This window comes from Heterodontus francisci, chromosome 1 (genome assembly GCF_036365525.1).
Source record: "Heterodontus francisci isolate sHetFra1 chromosome 1, sHetFra1.hap1, whole genome shotgun sequence".
In the NCBI taxonomy this organism is placed as follows: Eukaryota; Metazoa; Chordata; class Chondrichthyes; order Heterodontiformes; family Heterodontidae; genus Heterodontus; species Heterodontus francisci.
The window spans coordinates 227,159,381-227,175,970 of NC_090371.1; the positions used below are offsets into that span (position 1 = coordinate 227,159,381).

At 44.9% G+C, this 16,590-nt stretch overlaps 1 protein-coding gene across 1 annotated transcript in view; it reads left to right on the forward strand.

Annotated features, from left to right (window-relative positions):
* Positions 1-16,590, forward strand: part of gucy1a1 (guanylate cyclase 1 soluble subunit alpha 1) — a 107,991-nt gene that overhangs the window by 9,782 nt on the left and 81,619 nt on the right. The gene's annotated exons all lie outside the window — the stretch shown is intronic.

Genomic DNA, 16,590 nt, shown 5'->3' on the forward strand with positions numbered 1-16,590 from the left:
ACTTCTGCTACCTCCACCTAAGACAGGTGCAATGTGTTCTGCAGCAATGATTCACCAAGGAGGTGGTTACAAAACTGTGCTACCTCTTGGAACCAGATCTGCAGTCTCAGAGCTGGGCGAGAACAGGTCCTGAATTTTTTTCGCAAACAGAGCCTTCCGGGCTGGAACAGGTGACATAGCCAACATTCCACAGTTCACCAGCCATTGCTGCATCTGAGAGGTGATAGAGGCTCTATGTGAAAGGAGAGGGGACTTCATTGTCTTTTTTCTGAACAGAGAGAAGCAGGAGAAGCACAGATGTGGTTTTACCAGGATAGCAGGCTTCCCCATGGTGCAGGGTGCCATCGACTTCACACATGTGGCTTTGTGGGTGCTGCATCTCGATGGTCAGATATACTGAAACTGCAAAGATTACCACTCAATGTGCAGTTAGTGTGCAACCGTGCTCTGCACATATGCTGGTGAATGCCTGTAATCCTGACAGCAGACGTAATGCTTTCATCCTGCACCAGTCTGTTGTTCCAAATCTTTCAGCCACTACATTGTACCTGAGCGTGGATGCTCGGCCACAAGGGCTATCTGCTCTACACTTGGCTGATGACTCCCCTCTGCGATCTGACCATATGTGACCAGCACTCATATAATGACAAACATGCTGACATGAGGAAGATCACTGAGTTGATGATTGGGGTACTAAAGAAAAGGTTCCACTGCATCAACCGCTCTGAAATTTGCTGATGACACAAAAATTGGCCGTGTAGTTGACAGTGAAGAGGAGAGCCGTAGACTCCAGAATGATATCAATGGTTTGGTTGAGTGGATGGAAAAGTGGCAAATGGAATTCAATCCGGAGAAGTGTGAGGTAATGCACTTGGGGAGGGCAAATAAAGTGAGGGAATACACAATAAACAGGAGGGTATTGAGAGGGGTAGAAAAAGTGAGAGACCTTGGAGTGCTTGTCCACAGGTCCTTAAAGGTGGCAGGACAGGTAGATAAAGTGGAATGCTTTCCTTTATTGGCTGAGGTATAGAATACAAAAGCAGGGATGTAATGCTGGAACTGTATAAAACACTGGTTCAACCACAGTTGGAGTATTGCATACAGTTCTGGTTGCCACATTACAGGAAGGATATGGTTGCTCTGGAGAGAGTGCAGAGGAGATTTACAAGAATATTGCCAGGGCTTGAAAGTTGCAGCTATGAGGAAAGGTTTAAAAAGCTAGGGTTGTTCTCCTTAGAACAGAGGAGGCTAAGGGGTGACTTAATTGAGGTGTACAAAATTATGAGGGATCTAGGTAGAGTAGACAGAAAGGACCTGTTTCCCCTAGCAGAGAGGTCAATTACCAAGGGGCACAGATTTAAGGTGATTGGTAGAAGGATTAGAGAGGACATGAGGAGAAACCTTTTCACCCAGAGGATGGTGGGTGTCTGGAATTCACTGCCAGGAATGGTGGTGGAGGCAGAAACCCTCAATTCTTTTAAAAGGTACCTGGACAAGCACCTGAGGTGCTGTAACCTGCAAGACTATGGACCAGGTGCTGGAAGGTGGAATTAGATTGAGGGGCTAGTTTTTTCGGCCGGCACAGACACGATGGGCTGAATAGCCTCCTGTGCTGTAATCTTTCTATTGTTCTCTGGTTCTTCCAGAGGAGCCTTCCAGTACTCACTGGAGCAGGGGTCCCAAAATATGGTGATCTGTTGCTTCCTCCACTATCTGGCCATCATGAGTGAATTCCCCTTGCCACCATGGATTCGGCAAGCACCTCAGGAGGAGGAAGAGGAAGAGAGCAGGGAGCAGGAAGGAGGAGGAGCAGAAGGGAGGAGGCAGCCAGCACATCCATGCTCCAGATGGGCTGACTGTAAGCACATCATTAGACTTTCGTTCCCCTGAATGAAACCCCAGACCCCCATTTTCAACAGTTCCACAACTCACCATCCTTCTGTTTTGGATCATCACAGCATCCCCTTGGCCTCAATCTTGCATGTGGTGGCTTCTGTTTGTGCACAGAGGAACCATTTCATAACAACTTTACCTAACAAACTATCCAATGCTCCATACAATACTCAACTAATCTTGTGGGTGCCTTTGCCTGGCCTAGTGGTCTTGTGCAGTGCTACCCCAGTGGCTGCTGAATGGCTGGTGGAAAGCTGTTAACTTTTAGTGGGGTGGCACTGCAGATGAACTCGCGGGACATCCTTGAGCAGCTCCGGGCATAGAAGGCCTGGGTTCGGACTGCAGTACCTCAGCATGGGCGGCAGCTGTCTGAGTTGGCTGACTGACAGGCAACAGCAAGGGCATGGCCGAGTGTTAGTGGTGGGAACAAAAATGTTGTCATCCTGAGAGAAGACAGCATGTTCATGCTGCACAGAGCCATTGCCCTTCCCCTGGGGCAGCCACTCAACTTTCCAAGTAATCTGCTGTGAGACTTTAAAAGCTCCTTTCAGCACTGGTATCCACAGTCATGATAGCAGCAGCTTGAATCTCCATGGTTCCAAGCTGGGCATGCATGGCAGCAAGCATGGATCTCATGACCTCAGTCTGAGCTTCCACTGCAACACTCAGGCATTTGGTGGCTTCTGTTTGTGCTGCAAACATGGGCCAGATGCTGCATGATGGTTGAGTCCACAGGTGCTCTTGTGGAGTTCGACACCACTTCCACACTGAAAATGATGGACTCCAAACTCTGTGCAAAGATTTGTACCAGGGCTCCTCCATGCTTCATGACAGTGACATCAGGGTCTCTGGTAGGCATGCCGATGCACCAAGCATTTCTGTGTCCATGCCCATCAGCCTTTTTCTATATGCTGCCCCATCAAAGTCTAGTCTGAGTCATCTACAGCAGAACTTGTGCGCAACCTCGCCCTCTGAGAAGCTGGCAGCCACATAATTCTTTTTCCTGGGCTGGCTGCAGCCAGCCACTCATGCCCGTTGTCTCACCATTTTAGATCTCGCCTTTAAAGTCTGCACAGTGCCAGTATCTGAGCTGGTGGCTGCGAGTGTCAGATTGAGTGACAGTATTTCTTCCTCCTTAGTCTGTTCTCCCTCTAGTTCTTCAGCCTCCTGCAATACTTGCTCACCAGGCGACAGTTCTTCGGTATTTGAAAGCATAAAGGGATGTGGGCAGGCTTGGGGTGAGAGAAATGGGTGAAAGAAAGAGGTGCATGATTACCTCATCTGCAGCTTGTACCTCATAACAGCTTGTGGGATGAGGGTGAAGTGGGATTTGAGAAGGTGCATTTGGCAGGAAAATACCATCATCCTCAATGGTTTCTGCATGCCACTGGCCATGGCACCACTAAAGGCCTCTCCAATTACTCCTAGCACCATCTCATCCATGGAGGTGAGCACATACAGCTGTACCTGCCCTCAGCAGTTAGCTGCTGCTGTTGTCTATGCTGGGCTACCTTGTTCTGCGAGAGAGAAGAATGTTTGTCAGTGAGTGTGGTGTAATGTATTTGAGTGATGTGCCTGACACAGTAGAATAGTGTGTGGGGGGAGGTAAAGTATATGAATCTGAGATTTGAGTCATGGTTGATCGAGATTATTGGTAGGTGACTGAGCAGGTGTAGTGAATGGAGCAGTGCATAAGGCTAGTGGTGCAGCTGGTAGGATGTGGTATATGAGAATGCATTCACTGACCTTGATTGCTCATTAAAGTTCTTTCAGCACTGTATCCAGGTCCTTGGGGCTGGACTGCTGGCATTGACTGCTATGTCTACCAGCTTCCACTACTTTCTCAATACATATCTGGAGAACCTCCTCGCTCCCTGAGGGAAGAGGACCTCTCTCCTCCTATCAACCTCATGCACCTAGGCCTCCAGTGTGGCATCCGAGAACCTTGGGGCAAGCTGTCTGGCCTGTTGCACCATCTCTGTAGCTTCCTCCTGGTCTTCAAAACTTTTTTAAGTAACTCCAGTCCCTGCTGCAGCCAGAATGCACCTCACCTTTAAGAGACACAGTCTGGCTTTAAGTAGTGCAAGCTATCTTCAAGTGGTGCTAGCTTTGCATGAACTTGGGGCCTCCTGCTGAGGCCTGCAGCCACTCAGCAGCACATTAACCACTAGCTGCCCTCCACAATCATTGTAATTATCAGGCAGCACAAAGTTTGAAAGCTACCTGCATCAGTTCAGCACTTTCATTATTTTATAACCTTTTTATCTGGTTGTCTCTAAGTGTATGCTGTTCCAGTGTAAATAGATCTAGCTCTTTAAGCCTAAATGATTAACTAAGATCCTTTAAGTTAGGATTCCTTCTCCGAGATCTCTGGACTATTTCCAAGACTACTGTAGGATGTAACTAGTAGAATAGATAAGGGAGAACCAGTGGATGTGGTGTATTTGGACTTTCAGAAGGCTTTTGATAAGGTCCCACATAAGAGATTAGCATGCAAAATTAAAGCACAGGGGATTGGGGGTAAGGTACTGACATGGATAGAGCACTGGTTGGCAGACAGGAAACAAAGAGTAGGAATAAATGGGTATTTTTCCGAGTGGCAGGCAGTGACTAGTGGGGCACGGCAGGGATCAGTGCCAGGACCCCAGCTATTCACAATATATATTAATGATATAGATGAGGGAATTAAATGTAATAAATCCAAGTTTGCAGACGACACAAAGCTGGGTGGGAGTGTGAGCTGTGAGGAGAATGCAGAGAAGCTCCAGTGTGATTTGGACAGGTTGAGTGAGTGGGTAAATACATGGCAGATGCAGTATTAAGTGGATAAATGTGAGGTTATCCATTTTGGTGGCAAAAACAGAAAGGCAGATTATTATCTGAACGGCGATAGATTGGGAAAGGGGGAGGTGCAGTGAGATCTGGGTGTCCTTGTGCACCAGTCGCTGAAAGTAAGCATGCAGGTGCAGCAGGCAGTTAAGAAGGCAAATAATATGTTGCCCTTTATAGCAAGAGGATTCGAGTACAGGAGCAAGGATGTCTTGCTGCAATTATACAAGGCCTTGGTGAGACCACATGTGGAGTATTGTGTGCTGTTTTGGTCCCCTTATCTGATGAAGGATGTTCTTGCTATGGAGGGAGTGCAGTGAAGGTTCACCAGACTGATTCCTGGGATGGCAGGACTGACGTGTGAAGAGAAATTGGGTCGATTAGGCTTGTATTCGCTAGAGTTCAGAAGAATGAGAGGGGATCTCATAGAAACCTACAAAATTCTAACAGGACTAGACAGACTGGCAGGAAGGATGTTCCCGATTGCAGGGCAGTCGAGGACCAGGGGTCACCGTCTAAGGATGAGGTAAGCCATTTAGGACTGAGATGAGGAGAGATTTGTTCACCCAGAGAGTGGTGAACCTGTGGAAGGAATTCTCTGTCACAGAAAGCAGTTGAGGCCAAATCATTAAATATATTCAAGAAAGAGTTAAATATATTTCTTAGGGATCAAGGGATATGGGGAGAAAGCAGGAACAGGTTACTGAGTTTGGATGATCAGTCGTGATCGTATTGAATGGCGGAGCAGGCTCGAAGGGCCGAATGACCTTCTCCTGCTCCTATTTTCCTGTGTTTCTATATCATCCACTATCTGAGGGGACCAAAACTGGATGCACTGTTGCAGATGCAGTCTAACTAACTACCTGTAAAATGACAGAATGGTGTACTGAATGGTTCTCGATACCCTGTTATATTTAGCTGCTGATTCTTTACATTGATCATGAACCCTTCATATCAGCATTATGAGATAAAAATTCTACTAGTTGCTATGTGTAGATAATATTGTAAACATATTTATGAGGATTTTCTATGTTGGGTATTGATGACAAACCTTTTTCTTTGGGAATACCAAACAGGAAATCTGGAACAGAACCATAGTGCATAGCAAGCAGAAATAATCTTGCTTGCAACACAGAACAGTGTAGACATACCAGTGTCCATTTGCTGTGGTGAATGCCTCCAACATGTCCTGTAACCTCTTTCTCACTGGTGGCAGTTTCATTTTCCTGCCTTTTTTTTCCCTCTAGAAGAACATAAGAAATAGGAGAGGAGTAGGCCATTTGGCCCTCGAGCCTGCTCCGCCATTCAATCATGGCTGATCTGATTGTGGCCTTAACTCTACTTTCCTGCCTGCCCCGATAACCCGTCACTCCCTTGTCAATCAAAAATCTGTCTAGCTCAGCCTTGAATATATGCAATGACCCAACCTCCACAGCTTTCTGAGGAAGAGAATTCCAAACACTAACGGCCCTCTGAAAGATGAAATTCTCTGACTTAAATGAGAAATCCTTTAATTTGAAACTGTGCCCCCAGTTCTAGATTCCCCCCACAAGGGGAAACATTTTCTCAGCATCTACCCTTTCAAACCCCCTCAGAATCTTTTCTGTTTCAATAAGACCACCTCTCATTCTTCTAAATTCCAATGAGTTTGGGCCCAACTTGCTCAACCTTTCCTCATAAGACAAACCCCTCATCCCAGGAATCAGCCTAGTGAACCTTCTCTGAACTGCTTCCACTGCAAGTATATCCCTCCTTAAATAAGGTGACCAAAACTGTATACTATGGACACTTCTTTCATTTTATTGTTCTTTTCTTCTGTCTCATGATTTTTTTCTTGTCTTTTCCATTTCAATTAATTTGTATTCTCTTTTCCTTTCTCCTTTTTATTACGACCCAGTGAAGAAGGTGTCCAGGGGTCCCTCTCAGCCTTCACCCGATCTTACCGTAACAGGGTTTAATTTTAAACACACCGTGTTTTTAGCTCCCCCTTGGTGAATCCATGTTCACCGCATTCCAATTATAAGGCAAAGAAACCACCACAAACAGGTTTTCATAGGTTTAAAGAAGAAAAATTTAAATTTATTAAACTTGAACTTAAACTCTAATTCAGTTGACGCCTACGGATACACGATGCGCCGACACTAGCATGCATATGCGATAAACACATGCAAATAGAGATAGAAAAGAGAAGAAAAATAAAGTGGAAAATTTTGAGGCAATATCTGAAGAGTTTTTGTTACGGTTCTTCAAGCTCACTGTAGAGTCCTTGATTGTAGGTAGATCTTGCTTTTCGTTGGGGCCCAGTATTCTTCTTAAACCTTGTTTGCTGTAGGAGACTTTTCTCTCTTGGAGTTTACGTGTCTTCATTGGATTCAGAGGCTTGTGAGAAAGTGATGGGAGCAGACAGGACAGATCTTCTCAGTCCAGGAACGAACAGTCTTTCAGAGTTCAAACTCTCTGTGGCCAGTTCAAAAGAACACCCTGGAACAGCTAGTTAGTCATGTCACCAGCTGGCCCTTGTGGATTGTATCCTCCTTAGCAGGCCCTGGAATGCACTTCAATGTCTGTTAGTATGTAAAAAAAGTTTTCCAGCCACGGCTGATCTGTTTAACAAGCTCCAGCAACAGCTAAAAATCAATGTTCTTATGACAAAACCAACGTGCCTCATTCTTGGCAGATGGGGGCCTGCATGACACCTCCACAGCCAGCGGAATGATCTGCAATTTGAGAAAAGCGCATTTCATTAAAAGGGTTGAGAGAAAATATACAATACAGAAAAAACCATGCATTTCTCTCATTCTTTCACATTTATTCATCAATCCTAAAACTTTTTACAGCCTGTCTTTTCTTGGTGCCAGTGCTGCTTTAACTGCCCCCTTTTCGGCATCCCAGTAAACATGCGGTTCTTTGGGAGCTTTTTCTTCAGCTTGCCCATTTCCATGGCTGCCTCGGGTCTTTGAGATGGTTAGGTTTAATTAACACTGAGTTGAATTTTTTTTTTCAAGAGAGTCAGTAGTGGGTAGGTCTATCCTGAACTCTCTTTCAGTGCTTTGCTGAGTCATGCAAAGGCTTTTGACTTCAGGGTGTTTGCTTTTTTTCTGACTGTGGGGGAGGATTCTTTGCTAATCTCCCCTTTGTCCTCTAGGGCACTCCTGCTTGCAGGTATTTGTGCAGACTCTACTGCACTCACCTGCGGCACTTTGACTAGGTGAGGCATCAACCTCATGGTTTCATTGCCCCTCGAGGTCTTTTTTTGTCTCTGCAGATTCTTGTAAATGCTGTTAGCAACTCAGCTTCTAGTGTCTGCATTTATGTAGGAGGATGTGAGGTCTAACTTTTCACCTTTCTCAGGGTTGGCTGACCGGACAGTAGGAGTTTTCATCCAGGATTCCTCCCTGACTTCCTTTAACCTGTCCTCTTGGTCACTTTTTCCCCTTCCCTGTCTAACTATTTGCCAGCCTTGTGCCTGCCTGTCCCTCCTCAACGGGGGTCCCTTACACTTCACCAGCCCTCTGCTGGAGGGTCCTCCTGACATGGGTACAGGACTTCACTGGTACAGGTTTCACTTTAGGTTGGGGTTTTCCCTCAACCTGGCACATGTGGCAACCCCTGCAGTACTTCACCACATCTTTTGGCCAGTCAAATTGTTGTCTTATGTGGCCTTTGGTCTTTCGTATACCGGCATGTACAGCCACTGTAGTCTCGTGGGCCCTTCTTAATATTTCTCTCCGGTACCTCTGCGTCACCACTAACTAGTGAACTACTGTCCACTCCTTGCTCTCAGGTCTGTGAGAACTCCATTTCCTCATCAGAACCTCATTCTTTACATTGTAGCAATCAGGGACTCCCTCTGCTTCACTTTCAGACTAGGCAGCCTGTGCTGACTCTCGCAATAGTGGGTCGGCTCACTGAGCCTTAGCTAGGGAAAATCCATTTACTTCATTCCCTGGGTCTCCTAACATTCCAAAGAAAGTCTCGGACAGACAGACCTGGTCATCTGCCTGCATTGCCAATTCAGTCTCCTCAGGGGAAGCTGGTTTGATCATGGCCTGATCTACTACACATTCAGGGAAACTGCAGGAGACTGTCTCCTGCCACGGCCCTGTCTCTCTGACCTCCTGCAGTCTTTCTTTCACTACTGGGAGGGCTACTACCTTCACCCCCACCAGATCATTACCTAGGAGCAAGTCAACCCTGTCCATAGGCAAACTAGGGACAATCCCTACAGTCACTGGTCTCGAAACTAGGTCGCAATCCAGGTGCACCTGTTGTACAGGTACAGGCATACACTGCCCTCCAATACCATTCACCACCATTCTGGTGTTTACTGCACTCTCTGGGGAAAAGGTCAGGCCGTTTCCCAGTAAAAGGGATCTAGTGGCCCCTGTGTCCCTGAGAATCACTATGGGCTTTCTGGCCCCACTTGAGGGGTATGGGGTTACTTTCCGTTCAGTCACAAAACCCTGATAACCTTCAGGAATCCTATTAAACTTTCCTGCACTTGCAGCCATAAGTTTCCTGGGTCTTACTCTTACTGCAGTTAAAGCCACAGCTTGTTCTGCTGTGCTTTCTATCAGGTTCGCTTCTTCACTGAGCGGATGTGTCCTGATTAACCCTACTGGCTTTCCCTATAGTTTCCAGCAGTCAGCTTTTAAATGCCCTGCTTTATTACAATGGAAGCACACAGGCCTCCGGGCTCACTCTTGCTCACAGCACCTTCCTTTTTGGCTGGAGGAGGGCCCTCTATGTCGCCTGCTTTCCTTTCTCTCCCAGGACTGCTTGTGCTCCTATCACCTTCCCACCCTTTGTCCTTTTCGGATATTTGGGGGTGATTAGGAAAGGTTCTCCCCTGGGAAACCGACTTATAAATTAAAGCAAACTCATCAGCCAGAACGGCCACTTGCTGGGCTCTCTGAACCCGTTGCTCCTCTTCATGGGTCTTTACGGAGAGTGGGGGGAAGTGTTTAAATTCCTCTAATAGAATTACTTCTCTGAGATTCTCATAACTGAGCTGTACTTTAAGAGACCTCAGCCACTGGCCAAAAGCCAGCTGCTTACTTCTTTCAAACTCCAGATAAGTTTGATTAGCTTGCTTCTTGAGGGTTCTAAACTTTTAGCGATAGGCTTCGGGTACTAATTCATATGTCCCGAGGATAGCATTTTTTGTCAGTTCATAATTTGATGAGCTCTCATCTGGCAACAGGGAATAAGCCTCATGGGCTTTTCCAGTTAGCTTGCTTTGTATTAAAAGAGGCCAGGTCTCAGCAGGCCTTTTTGGCAGTCTTACCAGATTCTCAAAGGACACAATAAAGTCTTCTGCATCTTCCTCATTAAATTTTGGAATTAGTTGAGCTAGTTTTAACAATTTTGTACCCAGCCCTGAATTATGATGCTCCATATTGGCCACTGGGGTGACTCTGTCGCCCCCTCGTTAACTCAAGCCACCTTAGCTCTCTTTCTTCGCATTCTTTCCGGAAGGTTATTTCTCTCTCTCTCTCCTGCCTCTCTCTTTCTTTCTCCTGTCTTTCTTTTTCTTCACATTCCTTCTGGAAGGCTCTCTCTCCCTCTCTTTTCCCTCTAATTCAAGTTTCCTCTGTTCCAATTGTAGCTTTGCTCGCTATACCCTGTCGGAGTCTGTTTCTAACCCTGCTTCTGCTTCCTCAGATTCAAGGGAAAAATGGTTGGCCACTAGTCTTAGGAGTTCAAACATCCTCGCCTTGCCACGTACAGTGATCCCACACTGCTCAGCCATTTTTCTCAGCTCCTCTATAGACAGTGCTTTTAACTTATCCCAAGTTACTTCACCCTGGCTTGGGAAGCCACTAACTTCAGTTGCTGAGATATTAGTATTCAAGCACAAGCAACCACAAGAAAACCTGTATTGAAATCTTGCTCTTTTTTGATTGGGAACAATTTGGTTTCCCACTTCCAATTTCTCTCGTTTGTCTGTGGGTAAAATTCCAGACGCTAACACCCAAATTTCTGTTACAACCCGGTGAGGAAGGTGTCTAGGGGTTCCTCTCAGCCTTCACCTGGTCTTACTGTAACAGGGTTTAATTTTAAACACACCATGTTTTTAGCTCCCCCTTGGTGAATCCTTGTTCACCGCATTCCAATTATAAGGCAAATGAACCAGCACAAACAGGTTTTGTTCGGTTTAAAGAAGAAAAGTTAAAATTTATTAAACTTGAACTTAAACTGTAATTCGGTTGAGGCCTATGGATACACGACATGCCCACGCCACATGCATATGTGATACACACATGCAGAGACAGAAAAGAGCAGAAGAAAAATAAAGTGGAAAGTTTGAGGCAATATCTGAAGAGTTTTTGTTACGGTTCTTCGAGCTCACTGTAGAGTCACTGGGGCCCAGTATTTTTCTTAAACCTTGTTCGCTGTAGGAGACTTTCTCTCTTGGGATTCATGTGTCTTCAGTGGATTCAGAGGCTTGTGAGAAAGAGATGGGAGCAGACAGGAGAGTCTTCTCAGTCTAGGAGCAAACAGTCTTTCAGAGTTCAAACTCTATGTGGCCAATTCAAAAGAAAACCCTGGAACAGCCACTTAGTCATTTGACTAGCTGGTCTCACCAGTCCTGGCCCTTATGGATTGTATCCTCCTTAGCAGGCCCTGGAATGCGCTTCCTCACCTTCGATGTCAGTTAGTATGTAAATTTTTTTCCAGCCATACCTGATCTGTTTAACAAGTCATTTCCTCACTCCAGCAACAGCTGAAAATCAATGTTCAGATGACAAAACCAATGTGCCTCATTTTTGACAGGTGAGGGCCTGCATGACATTTTTCTTTGTTATTTGCTTTCTCCCTGTTCTCTCTGCTACCTTTCCTTCCACAATTCCCTTCCTCATGTTCCCACTGCGTAGCTGCGTTCTGAACAAGATCACCAGTGAAACTGGCAATCTTCCAACTCTTCCTTTTTGGTGAACGAACTGCAATGGTGTACAATTCCATCCCGAAAACTATGAGTGATAATGATGTACAAAAAGCTGAGACTTTTGAACCATGTTGTATCATAGGAGTTGCATCACTATCTGTTTAGAATAGATGCTGCTGGAATCTGTTAGGTCGATGTGTAGAATTTTGAAGGACAGATAAATTGCTCTCAAGCCAAGCAAAGCAGTGCTCTGCATGCACATGATTAGAGGACATCTGCCACCACTTTCCACATTGTTAATGTCTGGAAAGAGTCGAACATAATTGGCTGTTCACCAACATCAAATTTACTTTTTTTAAAAAAGATCATACTCACTCTAGAAAGCCAGCAAGGTAGTCCTGAGGGATCATGAGGCAAAGGCCCAGATTTTCCAATCAGAGAACAATCTTTTTTCATGAATTGCGATCAGGATTTAAGAGTACTTCATGCTTTTTACTGTGCGCTGGGTCTACCTGTTTGGATCCCAATGTCCGGCACCAGATTTACGCTCCTCCGATTTACTATGAGTTGTGTATCCTAGCTTTTTGGTATCAGGTTATTATACTCCCTTGCTCTGCCTATGATGAGAAATTATGGAAGAACAGGGAATAAACCTCATGGGAGAGGCATCGGACCTGTGAGGAAACAGCCTGGAGCAAGGGGCTGTAAATTGGGACCGAGGCTTGAGGCATGGGACCTGGGAGTTGGAGAGGCACACACAGGAGCTCCTTGGAATTAGCGCCTGCTAAATTTGAAAAAAAATCTGTAACATCACAGCAAAGTCGTCAGCTGATTGGTTGGTGAGTATCTAGTGTAAGTGTCTGTTTGTAAACAGCTTGACACATTCAATACTTTTAAGAAAGTTGGGTTAATAATTGGATTATGGAGAAAAGGTAGAAGAAGGTAAAAGTTTTTTTTCTTGAACTCTTAAGTTCCTACCTTATACACACAGAAGAAGCTGATTGGTGAGTAATTTTGCTTTTCACTTTCCAGTCGTCAGTTTAAAGTAAATAATCTGAAAGCAAACTTAAGGCATGGCAGGCCAGCTCACTGTGTGGAATGCCCACCCTGTGACATGTGGAGAGTCATGGATGCTTCACGTGGCCTAGACAATCACATGTGCAGGACATGACTCCAGCTGCAAAAACCTGAGCTCCACAGTTTGGAACACGAGCGGAGGTTGGAGTCACTGTGGTGCATCCATGAAACTGAAAACTGTGTGGATAGCACACTTAACAAAGTGGTCGCACCGCAGATTAAGAGTGTGCAGGCAGAGAGGGAATGGGTGACTGCTCGAAAGACCAGGCAGGTAGTGCAGGAGTCCTCTGAGTCTATCTCACTCATTAACCAGTTTCCCATTTTGGATACTAGTGAGGGCAATGGTCTGTCAGAGGAATGTCACAAGAGCCAAGTTTGTGGCACCACAAGGGGCTCAGCTGCACAGGTGGGGAGAAAGAAGAGTGGAAGAGCAATAGTGGTAGGCGATTTGATAGTTAAGGGATCAGACAGGCATTTCTGTGGCCATAGATGTAACTCCAGGATGGTATGTTGCCTCCCTGGTGCCAGGGTCAAGGATGTCACAGAATGGCTACAGGACATTTTTTCGGGAGAGGGTGAACATCCAGAAGTCGTGGTCCACATTGGCACCAATGATATAGGTAGAAAGAGGGATGTGGCACTGAAAGCAGTATTAGGGATCTAGGAAGGAGATTGAAAAGCAGGACATTTAAGACAGTTAGCTGAGGATTAGTCCCGCAACCATGTGCTAGTGAGTATAGAAAGAGAAAGATTGAGCGAATAAACATGTGGCTGGAAAAATGGTGTAAGAGGGAGGGCTTTAGATTCCGGGGGCATTGGGACTGGTTCTGGGGCAGGTGGGTACTGTACAGGATGGACGGGTTACTCCTTAACAGGACAGGCACTAATATCCTCATAGGGAGAATTGTTAGTGCTGTTGTGGAGGGTTTAAACTGGCTTGTCAGGGGATTGGAAACCTGTGAGGGAATTCAGATAGGGGAAAAACAAAGCTGGTTAAGGGAAGGTGAAAAGCTGTGAATGAAAGTGGAAAGCAGCAGAAACAAATGCTAAAATGAACCAGGATCAAAATACAGAATAGTGTTAACAAGGCAGAATTAAAGGCATTCGATCTGAATGCACACAGCATTCACAACAAGGTAGGTAAGTTGATGGTGCAAGTAGAAGTAAATAGGTATGATTTAATTGCCATTATGGAGATGTGGCTGCAGGGTGACCAAGACTGGAAACTGAATATTAAAGGATATTCAACATTTAGGAAGGGCAGGCAAAACTGAAAAGGAGGTGGGGTAGTGCTGATAATAAGGGGTGGGATCAGTGCATTACTGAGTGAGGATCTTTGATCGGAAGAACAGGAGGTAGAATCTGTTTGGGTGGAGCTAAGCAACAGCAAGGGCAACAATTATTGGTAGGAGTAGCTTACAGGTCACCAAACAGTAGTAGTAATGTAGGGCATGATATAAATCAGGAAATTAAAAGTGCATGTAGCAAGGGCAATGCAGTAATCATGGGTGATTTCAATCTACATATAGACTGGGTAAATCTAACGAACACCAATGCTGTGAAAGCAGAATTCCTGGAATGTGTCCGAGATGGTTTTCTGGAGCAATATATTGAGGAATCAACTGGTGAACAGGCTATTTTGGATCTAGTATTATGAAATGAGAAAGGCTAATTCATAATCTGGTGGTGAAAAAAACTTTAGGGAAAAGTGACCATAGTATGATAAAATTTTCCATTAAGTTTGAAAAAGATGTAGTTCACTCCAAAAATAGAGTCTTATGTCTAAACAAGGGCAGTTATGAAGGTATGAGGAGCAAGTTGACTGTGGTGGATTGGAAAAACACATTAAAAGGTTTGATGGTAGATAGGCAATGGCTAGTATTTAAAGAGGTGATATATGGTTTTCAAAAATAACATACATTCCTTTAAGGCAAAAGAGCCCAATAGGGAAAGCGAGACAGTCGTGGCTAACAAAGGAAGTTAAAGATAGTATTAGATCATAGGGGGAGGCTTACAAAGTTGCCAAAAATAGTTGTAAGCTGGAGGATTGGGAGAATTTTAGAATCCAGCAAAGGAGGACCAAGAAATTGATTAAGAAAGAGAGAATAGAATATGAATATAAACTAACAAGAAATATAAATGCGGATTGTAAAAACTTCTATCGGTATGTAAAAAGGAAAACAAAATAGCAATGACAAATGTGGGTCTGTAACAGGTCGAGACAGGAGAATTTATTGTGGGAAATAGAGGAATTGCAGAGAAACTAAATAATTACTTTGAGTCTGTCTTCATGGAGGAAGATACAAGAAGTCTGCCTGAAATAATTGAGATCCAAGGGTGTAGTGAGAATGAGGAACTGAAAGAAATTAGGATTAGTAAAAAAGTAGTCTTGGAAAAATTAATGGGACTGAAAGTTGACAAATCCCTGGGTCCCGATGATCTTCACCCTAGAGTGTTGAAAGAGATTGCTACAGAGATAGTGAATGCATTGATGATCATCTTTCAAAAGTCTATAAATTCTGTAATGGTGCCTGCAGATTGGAAGGTTGCAAATGTAACACCACTGTTTAAGAAAGGAGGGAGACAGAAAATGGGGAACTACAGACCTGTTAGCCTGATGTCAGTAGTAGGGAAAATGCTAGAATCTATTATAAAGGATTTGATTACTGGACACTTAGAAAATAATGGCCTGGATTGGGCAGAGTCAGCATGGGTTTATGAAGGGGAAATCATGTTTGACGAACTGGTCTGAGTTTTTTCAGGATGTTACTAGCAGAGTGGATAAGGGGAACCAGCGGATGTGGTGTATTTGGACTTTTAGAAGGCTTTTGATAAAGTACCACATAAGAGGTTATCAGGCAAAATTAAAGCGCATGGAATCGGGGTAATATACTAGCCTGGATTGACGATTGGGTAACGGGCAGAAAACAGAGAGTAGGAATAAATGGGTCATTCTCTGGTTGGCAGTCTGTGATCAGTGGGGTACCACAAGGAATAGTGCTTGGGCACCAGCCATTCACAATCTATATCAATGACTTGAATGTGGAGATCAATTGTAATATTTCCAAGTTTGTGGATGACACAAAACTTGGTGGGAATGTGAGTTGTGAGGAGGATGCAAAAAGGCTTCAAGAGGATTTGGACAGGCTGAGTGAGTGGGCAGGACATGGCAAATGGAGTATAATATGGATAAGTGTGAGGTTATCCACTTTGGTAGGAGGAACGGAGGTGCAGAGTATTTCTTAGATGGTGAGAGATTGAAAAGTGTTGATGTCCAAAGGGATCTAGGTGTCCTTATTCATAAGTCACTGAAAGCTGGCATGCAGGTGCAGCAAGGAATTAGGAAGGCAAATGGTATGTTAACCTTTAACGCGAGAGGATTTGAGTACAGGAGCAAAATAGGTCTTCCTTCAATTGTATGGAGCATTGGTGAGGCTGTACCTGGAATATTGTGTGCGGCTCTGGTCCCCTTGCCTAAGGAAGGATATACTTGCCGTAGAGGGAGTGCAGTGGAGGTTCACCGGACTGATTCCTGCGATAGTGGGATTGTCCTATGAGGGGAGATTGAAGAGACTGGGCCTGTATTCTCTGGAGTTTAGAAGAATGAGAGGCGATCTCATAGAAACTTACAAAATTCTTAAAGGGATAGAAAGGATAATACAGAAAGGATGTTTCCCCTGGCTGTGGCATCTAGAACCAGGGGACACATCGCAGAGTAAAGGGCAAGCCATTTAGGACTGAGATGAGGGGGAGCTTCTTCACTCAGAGGGTGGTGAATCTTTGGAATTCTGTGACCCAGAGGGTGATGGAAGCTCAGTCACTGAGTAAGTTCAAGACAGAGATCAATAGATTTCTAGTTGCTAATGACATTAAGGAATATGGGGACAGTGCAGGCATATGGC